Here is a 27,461-nt window from a genome sequence, read left to right as displayed (position 1 = left end):
CGCATAAAAATTGTTAACAATAACATTACGGGGGAGCTCATGAATGGGACATTTGAGCATTAGTGACTTCAATCTCCCCCACGCTTGAGAAATACTCTCTCCATCACGAGGATAAAAGTTATAAATATAATTCCTATCAGTATGCATTTCATGAGGAGGATAAAATTTTGAATAAAAGAGAGATACAATTTCCTCCCAACCAAGAGAATGACTATTCTCCAACAATTTATACCAATGAGCCGCTTTACCAGACAGCGAAACAGAGAATAGCTTCTTCCTCACTTCATCCATAGAGATACCTGCACACTTGAATAACCCGCATAATTCATGCAAAAACAGTAAATGATCTCCAGGATGGACAGTTCCATCCCCTTCATAGCGGTTATCCATAACACGTTCAATAATTTTCATGGGTATCTTGAAAGCAGTACTTGCAGTAGGTGGATTTAAAATATCACAAGCATCATTAGAGTTATCGCATATGGGAGATAAAGCATTATCAGAACAAATTTTCTCCCCTAAAGATGGGAAGCTAAAAAGATCACAGAAACTAGCTTCCCCAAGCTTAGACTTATCCATAGCATTAGCAGTGATTGCGTTCATACCAATAACATTGCTACTAGCATGCAAATGAGGTTCCATAGGTTCTTTAATTTTCGCATCACACAATTCATGTCTTAACTCAGGAAATAGAATAAAAAGCTCCATGTTGCTTTCCATTATGCCAAACTAGTATAAAACAAGAAACTAAAAGATGCAATTGCAGGATCTAAAGGAAATAGCTTCGAGTACTTACAACGGTGCCGGAAAATATCTTAGTAGTCGAGATCCGGAGTGTGAGTGCCTTTTACCTTTCCTCCCCGGCAACAGCGCCAGAAAAGTGCTTGATGTCTACGGGTGCTTCTATTCTTGTAGACAGTGTTGGGCCTCCAAGAGCAGAGGTTTGTAGAACAGCAACAAGTTTCCCTTAAGTGGATCACCCAAGGTTTATCGAACTCAGGGACGAAGAGGTCAAAGAAATCCCTCTCATGCAACCCTGCAACCACAAAGCAAGAAGTCTCTTGTGTCCCCAACACACCTAATACACTTGTCAGATGTATAGGTGCACTAGTTCAGCGAAGAGATAGTGAAATACAGGTGGTATGAATATATATGAGTAGTAGTAACGGCACCAGAAAATAGCTTGATGCTACAACTGGCGTGTGGTTGATGGTGGTAATATTGCAGGCAGTACAGATGCAGTAAAACAGTAAACAAGCAGCGATTTCAGTATTTGGGAACAAGGCCTAGGGATCATACTTTCGCTAGTGGACACTCTCAACATTGATCACATAACAGAATAAATAGATATATGCTATACTCTACACTATCTTGTTGGATGATGAACACCACTAATTGTGTAGGATTACACGAACCCTCAATGCCGGAGTTAACAAGCTCCACAATATTCGATATTCATATTTAAATAACCTTAGAGTGCATGATAGATCATTGCAATTACACCAAGTACTAACATAGCATGCATACTGTCACCATCACACTATGAAGGAGGCATAGATGACATCAATACTATCATAGCAATAATTAACTTCATAATCTACAAGAGATTACAATCATAACCTACGCCAAGTACTACACGATGCACACACTGTCACCATTACACCGTGCAGGAGGAATAGAGTACTTTAATAACATAACTAGAGTAGCACATAGATGAATAATGATACAAAACACATTGCAATCATAAAGGGATATAAATAAGCACTTCACTATGCTATTCATAACAGTGAATAAGTATTCCGTGAAATATAGCCTAAGAGACCCACACGGTGCACACACTGTCACCTTTACACACGTGGGACAAGGAGTCTCCGGAGATCACATAAGTAAAATCCACTTGACTAGCATAATGACATCTAGATTAGAAGCATCATCATATGAATCTCAATCATGTAAGGCAGCTCATGAGATTATTGTATTGAAGTACATAGGAGAGAGATTAACCACATAGCTACCGGTACAGCCCCTTAGCCTCGATGGAGAACTACTCCCTCCTCATGGGAGACAGCAGCGTTGATGAAGATGGCGGTGGAGATGGCAGCGGTGTCGATGGAGAAGCCTTCCGGGGGCACTTCCCCGTCCCGGCGGCGTGCCGGAACAGAGACTCCTGTCCCCCAGATCTTGGCTTCGCGATGGCGGCGGCTCTGGAAGGTTTCTCGTACCGTGGCTTTTCCGTATCGAAGTTTTAGGTCAGGGACCTTTAAATAGGCGAAGAGGCGGAGTCGGAAGGTCAACGAGGTGGTGACACAGTAGGGGGGCGCGACCCACCCCCTGGCCGCACCGGCCTATCATCTGGGGCCCACAGGGCCCTCCTCTGGTGGCTCTCGGGTGTTCTGGAAGCTTCGTCCAATTCTAAGACTCTGGGCGTTGATTTCGTCCAATTCCGAGAATATTTCCTTACTAGGATTTCTGAAACCAAAAACAGCAGAAAACAGGAACTGGCACTTCGGCATCTCGTCAATAGGTTAGTTCCGGAAAACGCATAAAAACGATATAAAGTGTGAACAAAACATGTAGGTATTGTCATAAAACAAGCATGGAACATAAGAAATTATCGATACGTCGGAGACATATCAACAGGCTTACCAAGAGTGCTCATTTCATAGCCGTAAATACAAAGGATACTGCAGAAAAGCTTGTGGATATATATGTGAAGGAGATTGTGAGTAAGCATGGAGTACCTAAGAAAATAGTCTCAGATAGAGGTTCAATCTTCACATCAGCGTTTTGGAAACAACTCCAAGAAGCTTTGGGATCCAAGTTGGATTTCAGTACGGCATATCATCCACAAACCGGAGGAGAAACCGAAAGAACCAATCAGATACTTGAGGACATGCTTAGAGCTTGTGCTCTGAACTTTGGAGGCTCATGGGAGGACCATTTACCTTTAGCGGAATTCTCATATAACAATAGTTATCAGAGTAGCATCCAGATGGCACCGTACGAAGCATTGTATGGAAGGAAGTGTCGATCACCAATTTGTTGGTTTGAAACCGGAGAAAACAAGGAGTTTACACCGGACTACATCAAGGAGAGACAAGAAGTCATCGAGGTGATTCGGGATAGACTCAAAATAGCCCAAAGTCGTCAGAAGAGTTACGCCGACCTAAAAAGAAGAGATTGGGAACCGAAAGTGGGAGACATGGTATATTTAAAGGTTAGCCCAATGAAAGGACTTAAGAGGTTCGGAGTGAAAGGAAAGTTAAGTCCTCGATATATAGGACCATTTAAGATACTCAGTCAGAATCGAGGAACAGTTTTTGAGTTGGAATTACCAGCGCAACTAAGTCAAGTTCACAATGTGTTTCATGTATCACAACTGAGAAAGTGTTTGAAGGCACCGGATGATCCTATCACATATGAAGAAATAGAATTGCAATCTAACTTAACTTAAGTGGAAAGACCAGAAAAGATCTTAGAAGTACAATGGAAGAAGTTAAGAAATAGAGCAATCAAATACTGCAAAGTTCAATGGCAACATCATCCTGAGCGAGAAGGAACTTGGGAGACGGAAGAAGAACTCAGGAAGTCTTACCCCGAGATGTTCAGGTACCAATCTTAACTTCGGGACGAAGTTTCTGTTAAGGGGGAGAGGCTGTAATAATCCAGAACATAGGAACGACGAAGGGTAGGTTTAGAAATGGGATGTGCATTTCATCGCAAAACGGGGGAAATTTTCGTGCCTTATTGCAACTAAACCTAAGAGGGATCGAGGTTCTCTCTCATTTTGCAATTAGGGTTAGGCAATGTGAGTTAGGGAAATGTCGACATGATCTCTTTTGTATCTTATTGATTTGGGGAATGATTGCATTTGACAAGTGTTAACACATTTAACATTGATCATCATACAATATAAATAATGAATTCATAATTCAAACACAACTTATAAATTCAAATGACTTTGAATTTCAAATGGAATATCAAATACAATATTTAATCAAGAATATAAACATTACATAAGACAAAAGCTCATAAACAAAACTTGAGCTTTATTGATACATAACACAAATTACAAAGTCTTTACAATATTCTTGATACAAGAATTGAGAAATAATAAACAGAAATAAAAAGGGAAAATTACAAGTTGGTTCTAAACTAAAACCTAGACTAAATGACTTGAGGATGATCTTCTGGCCATAATTCACTTCAAACCTGCAAAACAAATCACAAGTGCTAGACCAGAATGTAAGTGTTAGAAAATTCAGTTTGGACAGTTAGCACAAATCACAGAAATTCAGTTTGGACAGTGAACACTGTCACTACACACTTGTGCTTGTCCAAATCTCTGGATAGCACAAGATAGGCACAAGTAGACCAACACTGAGCAGCCACAGTGGGCTCAAGTTTCAGCATATGAGGGTTGTTGCTAACCAAGCAACAACAAGGCAATGCAAGGGATGAGTCACAAAGTAACCAGGCCTTGTGTGTCATGGCCAGAGTAGAAGTAGGGATCATATAAATAGAACACAAACCCTAGAACCATGACAGTCGACCTGATAGAATAATTCACCAGGTAAGGGTGAAGCTAGAGCCAACACAAGTTCATCCAGTTCTTGCCAAGAACAGAACCAACACACAACCACTCATCACCAGGAATCATGGTGACCTGAGAAGATCAACCAGAATCTGGAGGTGAAGGGCTGTGCACAAAAAACCACAAGTCTGCAACAACAAAACATCTCATACTAGGAGCTGGAACAAGGTATACCAAGTTCCTGGACAGATCCAATGGATCTGATCCATAAATTATACATGACATAATCATGGGATTGAGCAGATGCTCAAGTGGGTAGATCATCACTTGGTTTTCACCAAGGATTACTGCCAGTCTAAAAGCTACTAAAAATGGAAATCATCTAGATACAGATCTTGTGCACAGAAGCTAGCAATCATGCACGGATGCACACACTAGAAAGAACATATGCACAGATAGCACCAGTAGATGTGTTGCAATGATTAGCAGCTAATACAGACTACACAGTAAATCCTAAGCAAGTAACCATCAGCAAACCCTAGATTTCATCAGGCAAGCATATTGGCATTCATATCTAGTATGATCCCCAAATATGCAAGCAAAGGTTGAGTAGCCACAAGATCCAATCAAATAAGTGAGCAACCAATCAGTAGCAAGGCTACTGAGGTCACATCACACTTAGCACCATTTAAAAGAAAGCCAACTATAGCACATCATTATCCAGGAATGGATTCAGATTCATTTGCTTGCTAAACAATCATGAATAGCCAATTCATATACAAGCAAGACATTTAAATCATCACTGCATAAGCAGTTCATTATGAATTAATTTAACTCAAGCATGAATTTATCACAGATCCATACTAATTATTGACAGTAGCACACTGTAGGACAACATGGCACCAATCAATGCATCACAGCCACTAGATCTAGTCCAGTAAGCTAGAGCAAGCAATAGCACAAGTAAGGAGTAGCATAGTGATGCTTGAGCATCAGCATCAACAAGGAAAATGAATCACTTAGCCACAGAATTAATCAGTAAGCCATCACTGACATCTAATTGATCAAATGGATCAATTGAATCAAGTCAAGCCACACAGATAAGCTAGCCAACAAGCAATGGATGATCCAATGGATCATTAGCTTACACAGGAAGCACAGAAGCACTTCACAAGCACCACTGACACTCACAAGTGTCACTGATGCACCACAATACACCTAGACAAGCAAGTATAACATGCCAGTAAGCACAAGCAAGCTTTTAGGCAAGCACAGCAGAGCATAGCAAGATTAGAGCAGGCTAGGAGCAACAGATAAGCAAACAGAGCATGTAGAGCAAGCAAGGCGACAATGGCCAGTACCAGAAATTGGTGCTTTGGCCATGAGCTTGCAGCAAATGGAAGCATAGGCAGATTAAGCAGCCATGGCAGAGCTCTGTGTGATCACAGGATCACCAGAGAGCAACAGAACATGAGGAGGAAGAAGTACAGTAGCAAGGTAGGCGCACAGACATGGAGAAGAGAAGGAGGAGGTGAAGAGTACTTACACGCGCCTGGTAGCAGAAGCTAGGGCATGGAGAGGCAGTGCTCGCACGGCCATATCAGCTGCAAAACCAGGGTAGGCGCCGACGTTACGCGGGCGAACACGAACACACCACCGTAGCAGAGCACCAGAGACGACGACACAAGTACTGCGAGCAGCACCCGCGCCAGGTCAATCTCGGAGGCGCACACGTCGACGGCGAGAACGAGAGGTCGCCGGAGATCGCCAATCGCCAGAGGCGATTCTCCACGAGATCCAGAGAGGGGAGATTCGCCAGGAGAGGAAGAGATAGGGGAAACCACGCGGACAGATCGATAGATCGTCTCGCGGTGGTCCCGATTTGGTAAGTGGCTAGGGTAGAGTAGCATGGAGATGGCTGGAGAGCGGCGGCGGCCATGGCGGCGACGCCATCGCCACGGGAGACGCGAGAGAGTTAGGGTTTGGGACAAGCGAGTGAGAGAGGCGAGTGAGGAGCGAGGTGGGCCGCTTCGGCGCCACCGACCCATAATGGGACAAGCCTTAATGGGCTGTCCCATGGGCCTTAGTTAAGTGGGCTGGCCCAATAGGGGCCAGGGGTATTTCTATCTTTTTTACTTTTAAGAAAAAGACCAGAATTTCACCAATTTTTAGTAAATAAAATACAACTCTAAAAATCCATTAAAAATTGGATTAGTGAATGAAAAATAAATCTTAACCAGAATAAAATATGAAATAGAATTTAAGAAACAAATTCAAAATTATGAATTTGAGAATTTAAATAATAACTTGGAATTTTAAACTATTATTGCCTTGTATTTAAAAATTCAAGGAATAATCTCAAATAAGTTCAAATACTTATTTTCAAACATTTCAAAATGAAATTCTACTAATCCAAGTCATTTCTATTGAGAAAAGTATTTTTCCAAGAAAAATACTATATTCCTTTTTATTCCAAAAACTATAGAGGTAACTCTATGATTTCAAATTATTTTTGGAATGAGTAAAGGAATCACCAAGTAAAGAAGTTTTACTTTGAAGTATCTTACTCTATGTGAATTAAAATAGTTTACGCTTTTAAATCAATTGCAAGTTACTGCCAAAGGCATAAATCTTAATTCAACCCTAAATTGCTATAACCCAGCGGGGTAAAGGGATTCAACATAAAATAATACATCCATGATTGCATTATTTGGATTTTATAACATTGTCCTTACCGGACAATGATGCTTCTTACAGAACCCGAGGTCCAGGTTCCATCAACTGCATTGAACTGCACTATCTCGCAGTCCACAGGCAAGTTCACCCTTGCTCATGTCAACTTGATTATTTTCTACTACTTTAATGCAAAGCTATATTCGTATCATTCCTGCATCGCAAATAAAATGTTACTTTCCAACTATGAATATGACTATGTGGCTGGCAATGGAACCATGGTAGGTGTTGATATGGTGGAGGTTCCATTGCATGGGTTATATCACCCTAGGATTAATTACCAATGCCGTCCAGTGATTCTAGCGCCGTACAAACCGCGTTGACCATGAGATCTATAATGGCTCTGGAGAAGCCAGCCGTATCTTTTCCCTTCTGCACGCCAACAGATTGGTAGAGCTGGTGGGGTGTTGGAGGCACTGCCGCAATAGGTTGGGATATCCTTTTAAATCCCCATCCATTAGTGATGATAAGCTCTACGGTCTATGATGGATTGTTCGGAGTACACCGTGAGTAAAGCCGTATTATCGGGAGAAGTCTACTGGGGGTGTACGGTTGGACAAAAGGGTGGATTTGCAGTCGCGGAGAAGGCGGTGTGGGCTTGGATTTTCATACCTGGCCTCACACCAAAGGAAGTGTGAACGGGGGCAAGTCCCTGCGGATGGCAAAAGGGGTGGAATCTCTTATGGGAAAAGTAACACACCTCTGCAGAGTGTATCAAATTGTGGTGTCGGTCCTGTTCGGAAGGGAAGCTGACGCGGCGAGAGAAAGGAACTCCACGAAGTTCTAGTCAACCTGTGAAGACTGACGGGCATAGTTTTCATAATAAAAGCAACCTTTTGAAGAAATGATTTCAAAACATGCATTGACCTGTGATTTCCTGATCAATGGTCGTAGCTAGTGCATCAAACACCTTTTTACTCTTTTAGAACTTGCTGAGTACCTCTGTACTCACTTTCTTTCGACACCCTTGCTAGACTGTGATCCGGAAGTGGAGGCCATCAATGATGGAGCACCAGAAGGAAGCTACGAGATGGTCTACGAGGAGCCTGATCTTACCGGCGGAGTGGAAGGAGTAGACTATGGGATAGTCTACGGACCCGATGACACGGAGGTGGAGGAGTAGTGACATACCCTAGCATCATAGAGCCGAGCAACATAGAACTTACCTAAATAAGTTGTTGAGCTCTCTTTATATTTAGTTATGAGTTGTAATCGTACTTAAGTAGTATCTTAGGGTGTTCTCATAGGACCTGTGAGAATACCAACTTGTTAAGAAAATGTTTGTAATAAAGTATGGAGTGTTATGACCTGCTATGTTTCTGTTGTACCACTCTGAGGGATATGGCAATTTGTGAAGAAGTCCCTTCACAAAGATCATATCAACGACTTGTATACTACCACATGCAGTGGTATGCTGGGTCACCGCATGTGCATTGTCATTCCCTCACTATTTGTCAATTGCCCAACTGTAATTTGTTCACCCAACATGCTAATTCTTATGGGAGAGACACCTCTAGTGAACTGTGGACCCCGGTCATATTATTTACATCTGAAATACAATCTACTGCAATTGTTCTTTACTGTTTTCTGCAAACATCATCATCCACACTATACATCTAATCCTTTGTTACAGCAAGCCGGTGAGATTGACAACCTCACTGTTACGTTGGGGCAAAGTACTTTGGTTGTGTTGTGCAGGTTCCACGTTGGCGCCGGAATCCCTGGTGTTGCGCCGCACTATACTCCGCCGCCATCAACCTTCAACGTGCTTCTTGACTCCTACTGGTTCGATAAACCTTGGTTTCTTACTAAGGGAAACTTGCTGCTGTACGCATCACACCTTCCACTTGGGGTTCCCAACGGGCGTGTGCTTTACGCGTCATCAAGCTAAATTTCTGGCGCCGTTGCCGGGGAGATCAAGACACGCTGCAAGGGGAGTCTCCACTTCCAATCTCTTTACTTTGTTTTTGTCTTGCTTTATTTTATTTAGTATTTTGTTTGCTGCATTATATCAAAACACAAAAAAATTAGTTGCTAGCTTTACTTTATTTACTGTCTTGTTTGCAATCTCCATATTAAAAACACAAAAAATTAGTTACTTGCATTTACTTTATCTAGTTTGTTTTATTTACTATTGCTAAAATGGGTACTCCTGAAAATACTAAGTTGTGTGACTTCACAACCACAAATAATAATGATTTCTTATGCACACCTATTGCTCCACCTGCTACTACAACATAATTCTTTGAAATTAAACCTGCTTCACTGAATCTTGTTATGAGAGAGCAATTTTCTGGTGTTAGTTCTGATGATGCTGCTGCCCATCTCAATAATTTTGTTGAACTATGTGAAATGCAAAAGTATAAGGATGTAGATGGTGAAATTATAAAATTAAAATTGTTTCCTTTCTCATTAAGAGGAAGAGCTAAAGATTGGTTGCTATCTCTGCCTAAGAATAGTATTGATTCATGGACTAAATGCAAGGATGCTTTTATTGGTAGATATTATCCTCCTGCTAAAATTATATCTTTGAGAAGTAGAATAATGAATTTTAAACAATTGGATAATGAGCATGTTGCCCAAGCTTGGGAAAGAATGAAATCTTTGGTTAAAAATTGCCCAACCCATGGACTGACTACTTGGATGATCATCCAAACCTTTTATGCAGGACTGAACTTTTTGTAATGTCCCAGGTTTAGATATGATCGAGGGGTAGATTTTAGAAAGGGATGTGCATTGCATTGTAAATTACAGGGAAATTTCGCGCTTTTAAAACAAAGCTGCATCGAAGGGGAACAGGTTTCTCTCTCCACACCTTACAGGGTTAGGGTTTCGAGAGTGCGACAAACTTGTTCCTACTCAACTAAATTAGGGTTTTGGAGAAGAGAGAAGAGATATTGCATTACAAACTTAAGTTGCATGATTGAATTCAAATCTAAGTTGCATGATTGAATTCAACTCCGAAGTTGAATTTGAATTTCAAATTCAAACATTAAATAAATAACCATAATTCAATTATGAGGAAATTCATCTAGTCAAATGTAAATAATATACATTATGAACAATACAAATAAGAAGACAAGCTCATTAGAGAAAAACTTGAGCTTTATTGATTAACACACATTATACAATGTCTTGACATTATTCACAAATGAAATAAAGGAATATTACAACATATTACAAGAATTGGACAAAAATAGAAAAAGAAAAGAAAAGGAAATTACAATTCAATGATCTATCCTAACACTACAAGCTAAACATCATTTAGTCTTGTACTTGATGATCTTCATGATCATTGGATCATCACTTTGCTCCCTGCACATAATCACAACAAAAAGAAGTTATGCCAAGTGGCATAGCCACTTGGCAGGTTAAAAATCAAATAGAATTGGAGAGGATATGCCCAAAGCTGCCGAGCTAATCCACTCTCAGCCAAGAGACAAGCCAGATACCAAGCATGTGCACACACACACAGCTAGGCTGCTCACAAAGCAGTGTGCATGCAGCACAACACACACACAGCTCTGTGTGTCACCAAGAGAGGCCAGGCCTTGCTATCGACCAGGAGATCAACACAAGGCACATATAAAACCTTTTCCACCGCCAGAATCATCAGTTCATCGACAGACAGCAGCTGGGTAAGTCACAAGAACACAAGAACACAAGAACAGGTTGAACAGCCACTGCTGTTCAACAAATCTTCACAACCACAGAACTGAATCCATGTGGGGACCTCGGACTAACGGTCCGAAATTCCCTGTTATGTATACAGTTCACGATCCCATGATCAGTGCGCCGTGAACACATAACCGAACTGATATCAAATTACACCATCCAATTACAAAGCGGAATAAGAAAATTACAACATGGTCACATGACCGATAATTACATAATAGCCTCGAAGGGCCTAACTAAACATCAGAGTAGCATCATCACTTCAGCAGCGCAGTACCCAAGTCATCTGCCATAACCCTATAGGCAACTGACTGGGAAGCCGTTCCTAGCTCGCATAGACGTCGCCAACTCCTTCTTCATCTGTCGAACTCCTTCAAGTCTGGCCAAGTAAATAGCCAGGGACAAAGCCGTGAGTACATTTGAATTGTACTCGCAAACCATCAAGAAGGTGATAACAATTCTAACTAAAGAAGACAAGAGAGGAAGAGTAGTTTCTCTCGTGGATAAAGCATGTGAAAGAGAAATAGTTTCTCTTGTTGATATAGCATACCAGCATCTCAAGTGATGCGGACACTATGGTGGTCCTATGACATCTCTATATCTTTGTTAAAGAAGAGTTAGCATACCACCATCTCATTTGATGGGATTGCTAGGGAAGTCCTATGACATCTCTATATCTTTGTTAGAGAAGAGTTAGCATACCGGCATCTCATTTGATGGTAATGCTAGGGAAGTCCTATGACATCTCTATATCTTTGTTAAAGAAAAGTTCCTCTACATGAAACACTAGGAAGGGTCACCCCATCTTGTTTCATTTTCCTCAACCATCTCCACATGGTCGGCACAACATCTTTCCCGTACCCTTCTGGTACTTCCAACATACGCATTTCCTTTGGAAATCATTTTCAAAACCAAAACTCGACACAGCTCGGTAACGGCCATCCCAACCGTCCATGACCGCGGACGCGGCTATTCGAATAGTTTTAACTCTGCAGAGTGTGCGCACTTTCCCCACAAGAACCGATAAATCCGCCGGGATCATCCCCGGTTCGACATACAAAAGTATGCGAGACTCGGATAATCAGTCATAGTCCTTCGCCTGTCTCCCTTGACAAAAGTCCTTCCCTGCGGGCTTACCCCTTCCCGGCACCCCGGCAGCATACCTCCTTTTGAGCGTATCTCCGGCGCCATGACAGAAGACCCTCAGTAATCGTCCGGCTGCAAGTTAATGCAGTGTATTGCCTCCTTCAGAGCGCAACCCGGTGTCAGAGGTCATCGCGACCCTCCTAGAGAGTTGTGAAGGTGGCTCATGCCAATTTCAACAGACGTCAGACTAAGCCCGTACCCACTTTGGATAATGTGGTTGCGCTGTGTAATTGTTCCGGGCGAATACAAAGAACCATGTGTCATTTTTCTCAAAAACCCAAGTCACACCCACACTTTCCTCTTTCCAACCATCTTTGTCAAGATCCTTTTCTTTCATAAACCATACGCTTGGGTAAGGTTGCCTCACCCAAGGTTTTCATAAACATTTACAACAAGGTAAACCTTGAGGGGTTCCCAACCTATAGTTTCATGAGTTGAACTAGTATTGCACTACGGCCGAGATGAGAGTCATCCTGCCATAGATGAGGTATAAAGGGGTAGTGGAGTGGATCATAATTGCTTAAGGTAAGCATGTATTATGACAACACAAGGAGGAATATACTCTCAGATTTGTGGTGCTAACTACACAACTTAGATAGTGGAGTGTCACTATCCAACATATATATTCTCCAAGATGGTACACGGCATACTCCTCTCAAGTTGAGAATACACCAAGATCATGACATTGATACCTCTATACTACAAAAGGGGTGGGTGTGGTGTAAGTTACTATCTTGAGATGGAACATGCTCAAGTTGAGCATACAAGATAACCAAGTGGGATAGCACGGCCATGTTACCATGCATCCCATAACACAAGGACAAATAGTGGAGCATCACCACTAGGGAGTACCCCACTTGCAAACACACATAGATGACATAAATAGAGATAATAACACACATAGAATGAAGGTGCTTTGAACATCAACAAATGACATCCAAGTAGACACCGGATCAGAGATCAAAAGATGGCTTGCCTTGGCTTATTTGTCCCTGTACTTCTTCAACTCTATCAATATAAGAATCCCAACAATAGAAAAAAAATCCTTGTCCAATTCCACTTCTTCTTCTTCTCCGGAATTGCTCGCGTCTATCGCCGGAAAATATAAAAGGAACACAATCAATCACATTGCACCAACAAAACAAACATACAATCAACCATAATTTAACCATTCAATAAAGAGCTACCATACAAAGGACTTATAGATACCACAAACAACTTAAAGAAAACCCGTGTTATTTACCTAGTAAAGGTATGAGAGTACCACAACTTAGCAATTGCCTCTCTCGGTTATCACCATGGTATAACCCAAACATCCCCTGGTAGATAACATCATAAAGAGGACAAGAGCATTAGTTTGACATCAAATACATTCACAAAACATTTTCAAGCATTTTTTGGAAAAGTAGAAAACAGTTTTCCTAACTTAGTTGGCTCACACAACACAGCATCCAAAATAGGAAGCAAACCATATTCCACATCATTTGAAAACTTAAGCAAAACAATAGGGCTAATATTAAGTTGCAGAGGTTTTGTTTTGCAAGCATAAAACAAAGGTTGTCCATTCCTAATAAAGAGAGTTGGTCAAGGGTTTTAAATAGACCAACAAGTTTTGGTCCAACAATGCATGTCACACATATACCTTACTAACAGTAACGAATATGCATGAACAGAGACTAATAATATTTTTCCTAGATGGCCAGTACTAATACAAGGCTAACCCAATTGGAATCACCCAAAAAGATTAAATCTACAATTTTAGGAATTTCTTTCAATCTGACTGTACAGAAAACAAGATCTGTAAGCCATAAATCGTAGAAAAATCCTAAAAATATGAGACCACTGGCATTTGAAAGATATTTAAACAGAGATGCATACACAATTGGATTTGGGTTCAATTTGTTTCCGAAACTCTCACAAATGGATTAACAAGATTACTGCATGTATTCACCATTTGCTTTATGTCTGGATTTTCATAACAGATAAATGTTTGAAACTTGTTTGAGATGATTAACAAAACATTCAGTAGTCCTACAAAGTTGGAATCACTCAATTAGGTTCAAATATGGATTTTTGGTGATTTAAAAGCTAACAGCCATGTCTGCAGAGCACACAGAACAAGTTTAATTCAACACAAATCGTACGTCCATCACAAAAATATGAGGTCAGCTGCATCTGAAAGGTATTGAATAGGTGGTTCTTACCCAATTTGTTTCACTCAAAGATTCGTTCCCAAGCTCCTGGTTTAATTCGACAAAGTCAGATCTGACCAGATCTTGACCTGTGAACCATTTCAGTTTCAGGAGGTCAATCAAAGTGAAACCACCGCCAAAATGAAGGTATTGAAGAGGGCTTTCACCTACAGTTGAGTTTTCTCAAAAAGGTTTCGTAAAACGGAACAAATCTAACAAACAGTGAACCTGCATGTTTACAGAACTTTATTTACCACGGACAATCCGTAACGAATTTGAGGATGAGACCAACGCCAAGTTGTAGATCTTTTCCGTATCTATCTGAGGAACTTTGAATCACTCGATTTGGATCGGCGCACGAGATTTGGTGGATTTTACAATTTCGTACCAGAATCTGAAACAGCAAGATAGCAGAAATTACTGCAAGGATTTGGACGAATTTTGCTCAAGAACTTCAGATCTGAGGATAGCTCAAGCTTCTCCATGCTTGGACCAACATGCACCTGCATCAAGATCCAATCTTAGCAATGGAGGAAGAGGAAGAGGAGAGAAAACCATCTAGGGTTGGGGAGAAGAAGGAGAGGGAGGCTCTCATGGTGAGGAGGAGCTTGAGGGAGGAGGGAGCTTCATCTTGGAGTTCTTTCCATGGCCATGGCCGGCCATGGGAGCAAGGGGCAGCAGCATTTTCGTGGGGGAGAGGTAGAGGAGAGTGTGAGGGAGTGGAGTGTGAGAAAAATGACCAAAGGAGGAGGGAGTGGCCGGCCAAGGGCCAATTTATAGAGGGAGAGGGGTGGCTGCCTCCTTATTTGATTGGCCAAGGTGGGTGGCTGCCCATTTAGTGATTGGGGTAGTTGGGAGGCAAGGCTTGGAAGAGAAGGAAATGAGGAGGGAGGGCTGGCCGAATTTTCTTGCCATGGCCGGCTCCTTCTTGACAACCACAAGTGAACAAACAAAGTGCAATGCCACTTCATGAATGTCGACCGAGGTTGAGTATTTGAGGGGTTAGCTAAAAATGGTTTGATGATGTATTAAAATTTGGGAGAGAGGTGATAATAAACATTGGTGGAAATGTTGGAGAATAAAGTACTTTGATCAAATTATCAAATTGGCCAAGAGATGATGGTGGTGATGGTGGTTGAGACAATGGTAGAGCAAGATTAAGAGAGATGGTGAGTGAAGTAACCATATACTCACAATGAAGAATATGGGGACTTAAATCATGAATTCATGAGGTCAAGGTAATGATGGAAAAGAATATAAATTGCTCTACAAATGAGAGGTCAATAGGGAGTGAGTTGAAAGTATCAAATGATCATCCATTTGATCCAGAATTGGAGGGTGGAGGGGATACAATGTGGTGGGTCAGAGATGTGCATAAGATGTGTAAGAGTTGTCATTTGAAATAGATCTTGTTTGAAAAGTATTTGAAACACCTCAATTGTCTAGGGACAATTGGGAATGAACTCAAGTGGAATGAAGTTTGAAAGTGTTGAGATAAAACTAGTTGGAACATAGGGGTTCAAAATATTCTACTTACTTTCTCAAGTAAGGTAGAGTTTTTCTCAAAGGTAAAAAAAAATTAAGAGGGAAACAAGAAATGGTATAGGTACCATAAACAAGCTTTTTGTTAAAACAAAGCAAAATAGAAATAATGTTTTATAAATCAATACTTGGTAGAAATGGGATGAAAAACAAAACTCATTTCAGTTCCTTGTTTTCTTTGAAGAGAAATCTTGGAAAGTTTTAATAAAACTAGAAGTAGTTTTGTGATCAAAACTAGAGAAGGAAAACTGTAGGATTTTTGAGGAGGGAAACTAATTTAGGGAGGAGTGTTCTCAAGGGTAGATGGTGGCTACAAAATGTATCCATCATTCCCACTCTTGGTTTTGTGAAGATTAAACTTGAATAAAAACAAGAGGTAAAAGTGAAGGAAGTGATCTAGAGTTGAATCATTGGATAGGGTATAAGATCAAGTTGAATATATGTGATGCAAGGGTAGAATGAGACATGCAGGATGTGGAAATTGTAGAGGGAGATGCACAGATGAGATCCATGCATTGAGATCACCAAGTTGTGAATTAAGGATGATTGAGCTATCTTGTACCACAAAGAGAAAAATCAAGATGGCACACCCATGTTGTCATCAGGAGAGAGGTTTGATGTAGTAAGAAGGAAAACAATTCTTCCTAAGCCACACATGTGTTTTATTTGGTGAGTTGCTTGTTCAACCACTAGGGGTGTCGTTCTATGAGGTAGCTCAAGACAAAATTTAACAAGCAAATCAAGACAATTCATCTACCAATAGATCAAGGCAATTCATCATAGCAAACAGATCAAGGCAATTCACCTTAATTAGTCTATAGAAAAAGTTTTTGTTCCCCCTGATTTTTGAAATAAGGACAACTAATCAAGGTTGAAAACGTTGGGGTGTTACAGATCTTCCACCCTTAAAATAATCTCATCCCGAGATTACTGGGGGTAGAACTAGAGGGGTTATAAAGTTTAACCAAAGTCAGACTCCATTCTTCTGTAGACGTGCCGTTGTAGAGAAAATCGTTTGCTTCATCTTCTGGGAGACATGTTGGATTTCGGCCGATGGCGAGCTTCATAAAGAGGTTGACTACTCCATGCAGGTGTTGGATCTGTAGCTTCTTCACGATCCTGGCGGAGGTTCAAGACTGTGGGAGGGTTAGTGCACCCAACGGTGCTTGAGCAGGGCTGAAAACCTTTTTAGAGTTAGCTTGATTTTAGTGGAAGACGAAGTCTTCCACCCTTAAGATTTTTCATCGGGTTCTCGGAAAAACTCAGAGCTTCTGCCTTGTAGTTACGTACGGGGCTTCGGAAGAAGTCATCGGTCTTCCTTGTTCAGCTGAAGAATCTTCGGGGGCGACGTGCAGACCACCACTTCAAGAGGCACTCACGGTGTTAACTGAACCATATGGGACGCGCGGCGAGTTAGAAAGTTGAAGAAACGCCTGGTTGGTACCCATATGAAGCAGCAACAGGGGTCGTCGAAGACAATCTTCAGCTTGAGGGTCAGTGCTGATTTCAGTAACAACTAAGAAGTTAGCGGTAAACTACGCCTAAAGTCTTGAGTCTTGGAGTATCTTCAGAAGCTTCAATTGATGAGGACCAGATGAACCATGTGGTGTAGCTCGGCTTTGACGCTATTGTTCTCTCAACTTGTTAGACGGTCTGTTCGAGGGTAGTTTCAAAAAGATATCCTCGCGGTTAGCGCGAGTATACTCCAAGGTTAGACCAAGTTAGCATGTCTTCTCGTAGAGGTGCAGTCACTCTTGAAGGTAGGGCTTCTTCTTTCTTGGCGTAGTGGAGATGCTCCAGCTGATCTTGAAGGAAGTCAGCGTAGATAGGGGTCGGGTTAGTTTTCTTGACAGTTGAAAAACAACTTCCAACGGGTTTAGAGTTAGAGTCTTTCGTTAGTCTACCCAATTTAACTAATAGTTAGCAAAACATCGGCGAGGCAAACTTTAATCCTATCATTGCATGTGACACCCATACAACCATAACCAGAGACACAATACCACTAACAGAGGCTACTGGTATTTTTCCTAGATGCACAGTAACAAAACAAGATCAACACAATTGGAATCATTCAAAAATATTTATTTTTCAATTTTTGAGACTCAAAACACTAACCAGAAACAGTGATCAAGTTTTATTTATTAAAAATCGCACACAAATCCTAAAAATACAACGTTAGTGGCGTCTGAAAGATAATTTCATACTGGTTCTAGTGCAATTGGAATCACATCAATCGGATCTACCAAACTATTTTTATTAGCAAAACAGTACACTGGCAGATTTCCATTTTTAATTTCTATTTCACAAATTTCAAACAATTAAAAAGGGCGGAAACGTCTAAATAGCAAGACATACATGCACCCAGCAAACAGATACAAACATTCAAGGCAGCACACTAGGGAACCACAAGCAATCACCACACCAGACATGGTACTCTAAGTACCCAGAAATTCCTAATGCGCGGGGTAGCTCAATCAAAGCGATTGAGTTTGTCCTATCCATCCTATAGGTTTGGGGCTGGTCGCATATGTTGACGTCTTCATAACATTAGCATCGGCTTCAACTTGGATCCTTGTAGCAGTTGGTGGTGAAGGGGCCGGGTGTTGAGTCGTTGATGTTGAGGCGGAGGAGAAAGCTGCGTAGAACTTCTAGTCTCGACATCCCGGAAACATGAGGTCTTCGAAGAGGTAGCTGTTGAGGTGCTTCTGAAGTAGAGATCTTCTCGTGGCTGGCCTAAAAATAACTAGTCAAGAAATTGAGAACTTGATCCTTGACGACTGCGAAAGTGCGAGTCCAAAGAGGAACAAGGTCAGCTCTCTGACAGACTTTGGTGACAACCAAAGACGTGATCCTTTATCCCTTTATGTGCACGGCTAAGTCGGCATCCAATCTTCAATAGCTGTCGTTGGAGATACACGAGTCTTCCCGAGGGATTGATCCATCTTTGAGTTTGAGTCTCCGGTCTGAGTTGGGGACATCGTCTAACATGTGGGTTTGAAGTGGATGAGACAATAGAGTAAGAATTTTCAAACATTTTAATAAAGCGGAGAGATAAGAATTTAGAAGCTTTGAAGAAATAAGAGGAGTAGAAGCTATGCTTCCTACTAAAGAAATAATTTGTTTCGTAAATAGTTTTCCCAATTACTTGTTTCCTAACTAACGTCCATGCTAACTAGGGTCTCCTACAGTCAGGATAGCTCTGATACCAGCTCTGTGGGGACCTCGGACTAACGGTCCGAAATTCCCTGTTATGTATACAGTTCACGATCCCATGATCAGTGCGCCGTGAACACATAACCGAACTGATATCAAATTACACCATCCAATTACAAAGCGGAATAAGAAAATTACAACATGGTCACATGACCGATAATTACATAATAGCCTCGAAGGGCCTAACTAAACATCAGAGTAGCATCATCACTTCAGCAGCGCAGTACCCAAGTCATCTGCCATAACCCTACAGGCAACTGACTGGGAAGCCGTTCCTAGCTCGCATAGACGTCGCCAACTCCTTCTTCATCTGTCGAACTCCTTCAAGTCTGGCCAAGTAAATAGCCAGGGACAAAGCCGTGAGTACATTTGAATTGTACTCGCAAACCATCAAGAAGGTGATAACAATCTATACCTAATAATAAAGAAAATAAGGTTTCTTGTTCGTCCGTCCTTACTTTTACCGTTTTACCCTCCCACCAAACTACATAATACTACCAAATTGCGACCTACCGGTTCGCTCTTCTTTTCTCTATTCACCTTGGAAAAATCCCCTCGTGCAGACTCCCAAGGACCTGCCAGGGCGACCGCGGTTGTGACGCTCGGCATCCAAGCCTCCCGTCGTCCTACCGGCTACCGCCGCCTCGGTGTTCCTGCTCGTGGTCGGGCGGGCCTGGCCTAACGTATCCCGTCACGCGCCCGCCCTAGCACAGCCCGTCAAGCTGCTTGGCTGCCTGGTTGTGCTCCACGCTGACGTCGTGCATTGAGGGGAAAGATCAGGCGTGCGGTTTGATTACGATGCGGGGGTCGTAAAAGTTTGCTGCGCGTGCCTCTTGCAGTCATATGGTTGATATTTCAGTTCGTGGCCGCCATAAGTGGACTACCGAGTTTGCACCTCTTACCAAATTCGTGTTCCACGTAGCATCATCTTTAGATTACTTCATCTTCCTCCTAGCATTAACATGAATCGACTTTGGCCTTCGTGAGCTCAGTGGCTGACCTGGGGCTCTACATGCCAGTTGTGTATTTGTTTGAGATGTGAGGAGATAGAGACAGGTGGGGTGTGCGATTGACCTTGGAAGTTGCTGTGAAAGGTCTCTTATGTTGTGTTTCACGTCCTGGCCCTCGCCGGCAGCCTGCAGCTCGGACCTTCCTCCCAGCGGTACTATTCTCCTGGTGATTTTTTGTTGTGCCTGGTGAATTAATTGACATCCGTTTAGACGCACGCCGCATTTGAAGGCGAACTTTGACCGAAACAATTGAGCAACTAAATTTTGATTATATTATATGTAATTAGTCTCATTGGATTCGTATTAAAAACACTTTCTAATGATGTCAATTCTATATCAACAATATTTATATATTTTGAGTAATTTCTAATAAAAAATACATAAAATAGAACGCCTTGTTCATTTGAATGGAGGGAGTATTACTGTCCGTTGTGGTGAAAGAATCATGCATGGTTCATGCAAACCGAAAACAAAAAATACCATAACAATTTGGGTTGATCCGGTTAATTCTCATCCTGGATCCTTTGAGAAAATTTATCCCTTCGTTTATGCTTCATCTACTCCTCGACTTTCAGAAGACGAAAGCCTTCGCGGAGCAAAGTGAGGTGATGATCGCAGCGGGTGGCCAGGCTTAGCGGCGGGTAGACTAGGCTAAGAGCATCCCCACTCATCTCCCCGAAAAGGCCCCCGAGCGCCGTTTTTCTCATCCGGCCGGCGAAATTCGGCCCAGCCGCGCCCCCGATTCCTCGTTTTCCCCGGATTTTGGCCTAAATCCATCCGGCGAGCCCACGCCATCCCCGGTCCCCCGAGGTGCGCTCGGGGACTCCGGACGAAGCAAAAGCACGCGAAACGCCGAGAATTCTCTCCCGCGCTTTCGCTTCGGCTTCGCCGCAGAGATGGACCCGGCCAGTCAGCGGCACACGCATCGTCTTCCGCGCGCAATAAGGGCTGCCGCCGGTCAGCTCACCGCGGACGCGTAGCATCCATGCGGCATTTAATCGCCGAGTCCAGCCCCGCCTACATAACTCGCCGCGACGCGTAGCACCGCCGAAACCCCAGCCAGAGACGAACCCTATCCGCCACTGCTCCATCGACGAGATCCATGGCGTTCAACGAGGAAGACGGCACGGCCAACAACAGCTTCCCCCGCCGGTCGCTCCACGCGTGGGAGGGGCACCTCCTCCACCAGGCGGGGTACCCCTGCCCGCCGGACACGTACGAGGCCTCCCGGCGGCGGGTGGCGGCTAAGTGCGGGCGCCGTGCCAATCCCGCCGCCGCCCCAGGGACACGCCCTCGACATCGCCATCGAGGAGGTCCGGCTGACCTTGTCGGACCAGGACCGCGCCGAGCCACAGTTCCACCCCGACAACTACACGGCGTGGAATTCCTTCTTCCTACGGCGGTGGGAACGGGAGCTCGCCTCCTACGATGGCCCGCCGCCTCCGCGCAACAACGCCGCTGGGCGCCGGCGTTGGTGGAGCGCGCCGGGTCGGACGCTCGAGGCCGTCCTCGAACACATCGAGGGCGGCAACTATCCCGTTCTGACGATGCCCCCGCTGTCGAGGGTATCGGCCAGCCGTCGCCGGGGAAGCAGTTGGCAGCCACGGCGCATGGCTGCCAGCTCGTCATCGTCCGGCTCGGCGTCGAGGTCCACGCCGATCTCCAGGTCGGCGCCATCATGGGCGCCGGTGAAAACGGAGCGGCCTTCCACGCCGAGCAACCGCGCGCGCAGCGGCGGCGGCGGGATGGTCATCCGCGAGACGTCGACGCCATGCGGCCACCTCCGCCTGGTTCGCCCCAAGCGCGAACCAGGCACCTCCAACGAGCGGAAGGGCAACCCGGCGAAGGTGAAGGTGGAGGAGGTCAACGACGCCGAGGACGCCGCAATCCTCGAGGCCGTCATGGCGAGGTCCCTCCAGGACCTCGTCCCCGCCGACAACGCCATGCCCCTCGACCAGGCCTGCGCCTGGACGAGGGAACAGTGGGAGAAGGAGGAGGCGGAGCGGCAGGCTCGGCTCCTCGAGCAGGCCGCTCGCTACCTCCGGCCTGCGACTCCTCCATCTGGTGCCCCCGTCCCCGTCATCGACCTCGAGGAGTCCGACGACGAGTGGTACAAGCCATCGCCGTCCCCGCCGCGCAACGGTGGCCGGTGGGGAGACCCCGGCCAGGACACCAGCAGCCAGGCGGCGGCGGCGCCGCCGCGTTTCGACAACGATGGCTCCGACGATGATGGCGGCGACGGCGACGGCGACTACACGGTGTTCTACCGCCATTTCGGCATGTAGAGCGCCGTGATTTAATATTTAAAGTTGTATTCCCCGGCCGAATTCGAAATATATTAGAATTCAACCTCTATGTATGAACTTCGCCCTCTATATAGTAAATATCATTAAATTCAGTCTAAATTCAAACGTTTTTAGTCGTATTTCGTCAAGCTTTCGTTTTTCGAAATTAGATCGGCGTCTTCACCTGAGATCGTGGCTGGGAAACTGGTTCTCCCCACGCCAATTTTATATCCAATCCGGACGAAATTAACCTCGGATTTCGGCGTGGGGAGGCCAAATGAGTGGAGATGCTCTAAGGCAGCGCAACTGACCAGGGGACGCGTTGTGGGTGCGATGAAGTTGGTTGGTTTATGCATATCGTGGTTGTTCTAACGAAATCTTACTTTGTATGTTCCATGGAAAATGTTCCTTTCCTTACCCGATGCAACGCACGGGCATTTTTCCTAGTTCTAACTAAAGAAGACAAGAGAGGAAGAGTAGTTTCTCTCGTGGATAAAGCATGTGAAAGAGAAATAGTTTCTCTTGTTGATATAGCATACCAGCATCTCAAGTGATGCGGACACTATGGTGGTCCTATGACATCTCTATATCTTTGTTAAAGAAGAGTTAGCATACCACCATCTCATTTGATGGGATTGCTAGGGAAGTCCTATGACATCTCTATATCTTTGTTAGAGAAGAGTTAGCATACCGGCATCTCATTTGATGGTAATGCTAGGGAAGTCCTATGACATCTCTATATCTTTGTTAAAGAAAAGTTCCTCTACATGAAACACTAGGAAGGGTCACCCCATCTTGTTTCATTTTCCTCAACCATCTCCACATGGTCGGCACAACATCTTTCCCGTACCCTTCTGGTACTTCCAACACACGCATTTCCTTTGGAAATCATTTTCAAAACCAAAACTCGACACAGCTCGGTAACGGCCATCCCAACCGTCCACGACCGCGGACGCGGCTATTCGAATAGTTTTAACTCTGCAGAGTGTGCGCACTTTCCCCACAAGAACCGATAAATCCGCCGGGATCATCCCCGGTTCGACATACAAAAAGTATGCGAGACTCGGATAATCAGTCATAGTCCTTCGCCTGTCTCCCTTGACAAAAGTCCTTCCCTGCGGGCTTACCCCTTCCCGGCACCCCGGCAGCATACCTCCTTTTGAGCGTATCTCCGGCGCCATGACAGAAGACCCTCAGTAATCGTCCGGCTGCAAGTTAATGCAGTGTATTGCCTCCTTCAGAGCGCAACCCGGTGTCAGAGGTCATCGCGACCCTCCTAGAGAGTTGTGAAGGTGGCTCATGCCAATTTCAACAGACGTCAGACTAAGCCCGTACCCACTTTGGATAATGTGGTTGCGCTGTGTAATTGTTCCGGGCGAATACAAAGAACCATGTGTCGTTTTTCTCAAAAACCCAAGTCACACCCACACTTTCCTCTTTCCAACCATCTTTGTCAAGATCCTTTTCTTTCATAAACCATACGCTTGGGTAAGGTTGCCTCACCCAAGGTTTTCATAAACATTTACAACAAGGTAAACCTTGAGGGGTTCCCAACCTATAGTTTCATGAGTTGAACTAGTATTGAACTACGGCCGAGATGAGAGTCATCCCGCCATAGATGAGGTATAAAGGGGTAGTGGAGTGGATCATACTTGCTTAAGGTAAGCATGTATTATGACAACACAAGGAGGAATATACTCTCAGATTTGTGGTGCTAACTACACAACTTAGATAGTGGAGTGTCACTATCCAACATATATATTCTCCAAGATGGTACACGGCATACTCCTCTCAAGTTGAGAATACACCAAGATCATGACATTGATACCTCTATACTACAAAAGGGGTGGGTGTGGTGTAAGTTACTATCTTGAGATGGAACATGCTCAAGTTGAGCATACAAGATAACCAAGTGGGATAGCACGGCCATGTTACCATGCATCCCATAACACAAGGACAAATAGTGGAGCATCACCACTAGGGAGTACCCCACTTGCAAACACACATAGATGACATAAATAGAGATAATAACACACATAGAATGAAGGTGCTTTGAACATCAACAAATGACATCCAAGTAGACACCGGATCAGAGATCAAAAGATGGCTTGCCTTGGCTTATTTGTCCCTGTACTTCTTCAACTCTATCAATATAAGAATCCCAACAATATAAAAAAAATCCTTGTCCAATTCCACTTCTTCTTCTTCTCTGGAATTGCTCGCGTCTATCGCCGGAAAATATAAAAGGAACACAATCAATCACATTGCACCAACAAAACAAACATACAATCAACCATAATTTAACCATTCAATAAAGAGCTACCATACAAAGGACTTATAGATACCACAAACAACTTAAAGAAAACCCGTGTTATTTACCTAGTAAAGGTATGAGAGTATCACAACTTAGCAATTGCCTCTCTCGGTTATCACCATGGTATAACCCAAACATCCCCTGGTAGATAACATCATAAAGAGGACAAGAGCATTAGTTTGACATCAAATACATTCGCAAAACATTTTCAAGCATTTTTTGGAAAAGTAGAAAACAGTTTTCCTAACTTAGTTGGCTCACACAACACAACATCCAAAATAGGAAGCAAACCATATTCCACATCATTTGAAAACTTAAGCAAAACAATAGGGCTAATGTTAAGTTGCAGAGGTTTTGTTTTGCAAGCATAAAACAAAGGTTGTCCATTCCTAATAAAGAGAGTTGGTCAAGGGTTTTAAATAGACCAACAAGTTTTGGTCCAACAATGCATGTCACACATATACCTTACTAACAGTAACGAATATGCATGAACAGAGACTAATAATATTTTTCCTAGATGGCCAGTACTAATACAAGGCTAACCCAATTGGAATCACCCAAAAAGATTAAATCTACAATTTTAGGAATTTCTTTCAATCTGACTGTACAGAAAACAAGATCTGTAAGCCATAAATCGTAGAAAAATCCTAAAAATATGAGACCACTGGCATTTGAAATATATTTAAACAGAGATGCATACACAATTGGATTTGGGTTCAATTTATTTCTGAAACTCTCACAAATGGATTAACAAGATTACTGCATGTCTTCACCATTTGCTTTATGTCTGGATTTTCATAACAGATAAATGTTTGAAACTTGTTTGAGATGATTAACAAAACATTCAGTAGTCCTACAAAGTTGGAATCACTCAATTAGGTTCAAATATGGATTTTTGGTGATTTAAAAGCTAACAGCCATGTCTGCAGAGCACACAGAACAAGTTTAATTCAACACAAATCGTACATCCATCACAAAAATATGAGGTCAGCTGCATCTGAAAGGTATTGAATAGGTGGTTCTTACCCAATTTGTTTCACTCAAAGATTCGTTCCCAAGCTCCTGGTTTAATTCGACAAAGTCATATCTGACCAGATCTTGACCTGTGAACCATTTCAGTTTCAGGAGGTCAATCGAAGTGAAACCACCGCCAAAATGAAGGTATTGAAGAGGGCTTTCACCTACAGTTGAGTTTGCTCAAAAAGGTTTCGTAAAACGGAACAAATCTAACAAACAGTGAACCTGCATGTTTACAGAACTTTATTTACCACGGACAATCCGTAACGAATTTGAGGATGAGACCAACGCCAAGTTGTAGATCTTTTCCGTATCTATCTGCGGAACTTTGAATCACTCGATTTGGATCTGCGCACGAGATTTGGTGGATTTTACAATTTCGTACCAGAATCTGAAACAGCAAGATAGCAGAAATTACTGCAAGGATTTGGACGAACTTTGCTCAAGAACTTCTGATCTGAGGATAGCTCAAGCTTCTCCATGCTTGGACCAACATGCACCTGCATCAAGATCCAATCTTAGCAATGGAGGAAGAGGAAGAGGAGAGAAAACCATCTAGGGTTGGGGAGAAGAAGGAGAGGGAGGCTCTCATGGTGAGGAGGAGCTTGAGGGAGGAGGGAGCTTCATCTTGGAGTTCTTTCCATGGCCATGGCCGGCCATGGGAGCAAGGGGCAGCAGCATTTTCGTGGGGGAGAGGTAGAGGAGAGTGTGAGGGAGTGGAGTGTGAGAAAAATGACCAAAGGAGGAGGGAGTGGCCGGCCAAGGGCCAATTTATAGAGGGAGAGGGGTGGCTGCCTCCTTATTTGATTGGCCAAGGTGGGTGGCTGCCCATTTAGTGATTGGGGTAGTTGGGAGGCAAGGCTTGGAAGAGAAGGAAATGAGGAGGGAGGGCTGGCCGAATTTTCTTGCCATGGCCGGCTCCTTCTTGACAACCACAAGTGAACAAACAAAGTGCAATGCCACTTCATGAATGTCGACCGAGGTTGAGTATTTGAGGGGTTAGCTAAAAATGGTTTGATGATGTATTAAAATTTGGGAGAGAGGTGATAATAAACATTGATGGAAATGTTGGAGAATAAAGTACTTTGATCAAATTATCAAATTGGCCAAGAGATGATGGTGGTGATGGTGGTTGAGACAATGGTAGAGCAAGATTAAGAGAGATGGTGAGTGAAGTAACCATATACTCACAATGAAGAATATGGGGACTTAAATCATGAATTCATGAGGTCAAGGTAATGATGGAAAAGAATATAAATTGCTCTACAAATGAGAGGTCAATAGGGAGTGAGTTGAAAGTATCAAATGATCATCCATTTGATCCAGAATTGGAGGGTGGAGGGGATACAATGTGGTGGGCCAGAGAAGTGCATAAGATGTGTAAGAGTTGTCATTTGAAATAGATCTTGTTTGAAAAGTATTTGAAACACCTCAATTGTCTAGGGACAATTGGGAATGAACTCAAGTGGAATGAAGTTTGAAAGTGTTGAGATAAAACTAGTTGGAACATAGGGGTTCAAAATATTCTACTTACTTTCTCAAGTAAGGTAGAGTTTTTCTCAAAGGTAAAAAAAATCAAGAGGGAAACAAGAAATGGTATAGGTACCATAAACAAGCTTTTTGTTAAAACAAAGCAAAATAGAAATAATGTTTTATAAATCAATACTTGGTAGAAATGGGATGAAAAACAAAACTCATTTCAGTTCCTTGTTTTCTTTGAAGAGAAATCTTGGAAAGTTTTAATAAAACTAGAAGTAGTTTTGTGATCAAAACTAGAGAAGGAAAACTGTAGGATTTTTG

The 27,461-nt window shown here is 43.1% G+C and overlaps 2 long non-coding RNA genes across 3 annotated transcripts; both read right to left on the bottom strand.

Annotated features, from left to right (window-relative positions):
* Nucleotides 1–12,721: 12,721 nt before the first annotated feature.
* On the bottom strand, nt 12,722–14,631 carry LOC127321607 (uncharacterized). Of its 2 annotated transcripts, XR_011754184.1 has the most exons (4): nt 14,535–14,631; nt 14,293–14,447; nt 13,332–13,407; nt 12,722–13,177 (listed from the first exon to the last, which is right to left on the bottom strand). It is a non-coding gene; the product is annotated as an uncharacterized lncRNA (long non-coding RNA). The 2 variants fall into 2 exon arrangements; XR_007864198.2 differs by lacking the exon at nt 13,332–13,407.
* Nucleotides 14,632–24,098: 9,467 nt separating this feature from the next.
* Nucleotides 24,099–26,416, bottom strand: LOC127321606 (uncharacterized). The gene is made up of 5 exons (XR_007864197.2): nt 26,099–26,416; nt 25,913–26,009; nt 25,671–25,825; nt 24,710–24,785; nt 24,099–24,555 (listed from the first exon to the last, which is right to left on the bottom strand). It is a non-coding gene; the product is annotated as an uncharacterized lncRNA (long non-coding RNA).
* Between the last annotated feature and the right edge of the window lie 1,045 nt (nt 26,417–27,461).

Source organism: Lolium perenne, chromosome 3 (assembly GCF_019359855.2).
Source record: "Lolium perenne isolate Kyuss_39 chromosome 3, Kyuss_2.0, whole genome shotgun sequence".
Taxonomy (NCBI): domain Eukaryota; kingdom Viridiplantae; phylum Streptophyta; class Magnoliopsida; order Poales; family Poaceae; genus Lolium; species Lolium perenne.
Note: the sequence above shows the minus strand (reverse complement) of the source record. Positions and strands in the feature narration are given on the sequence as shown.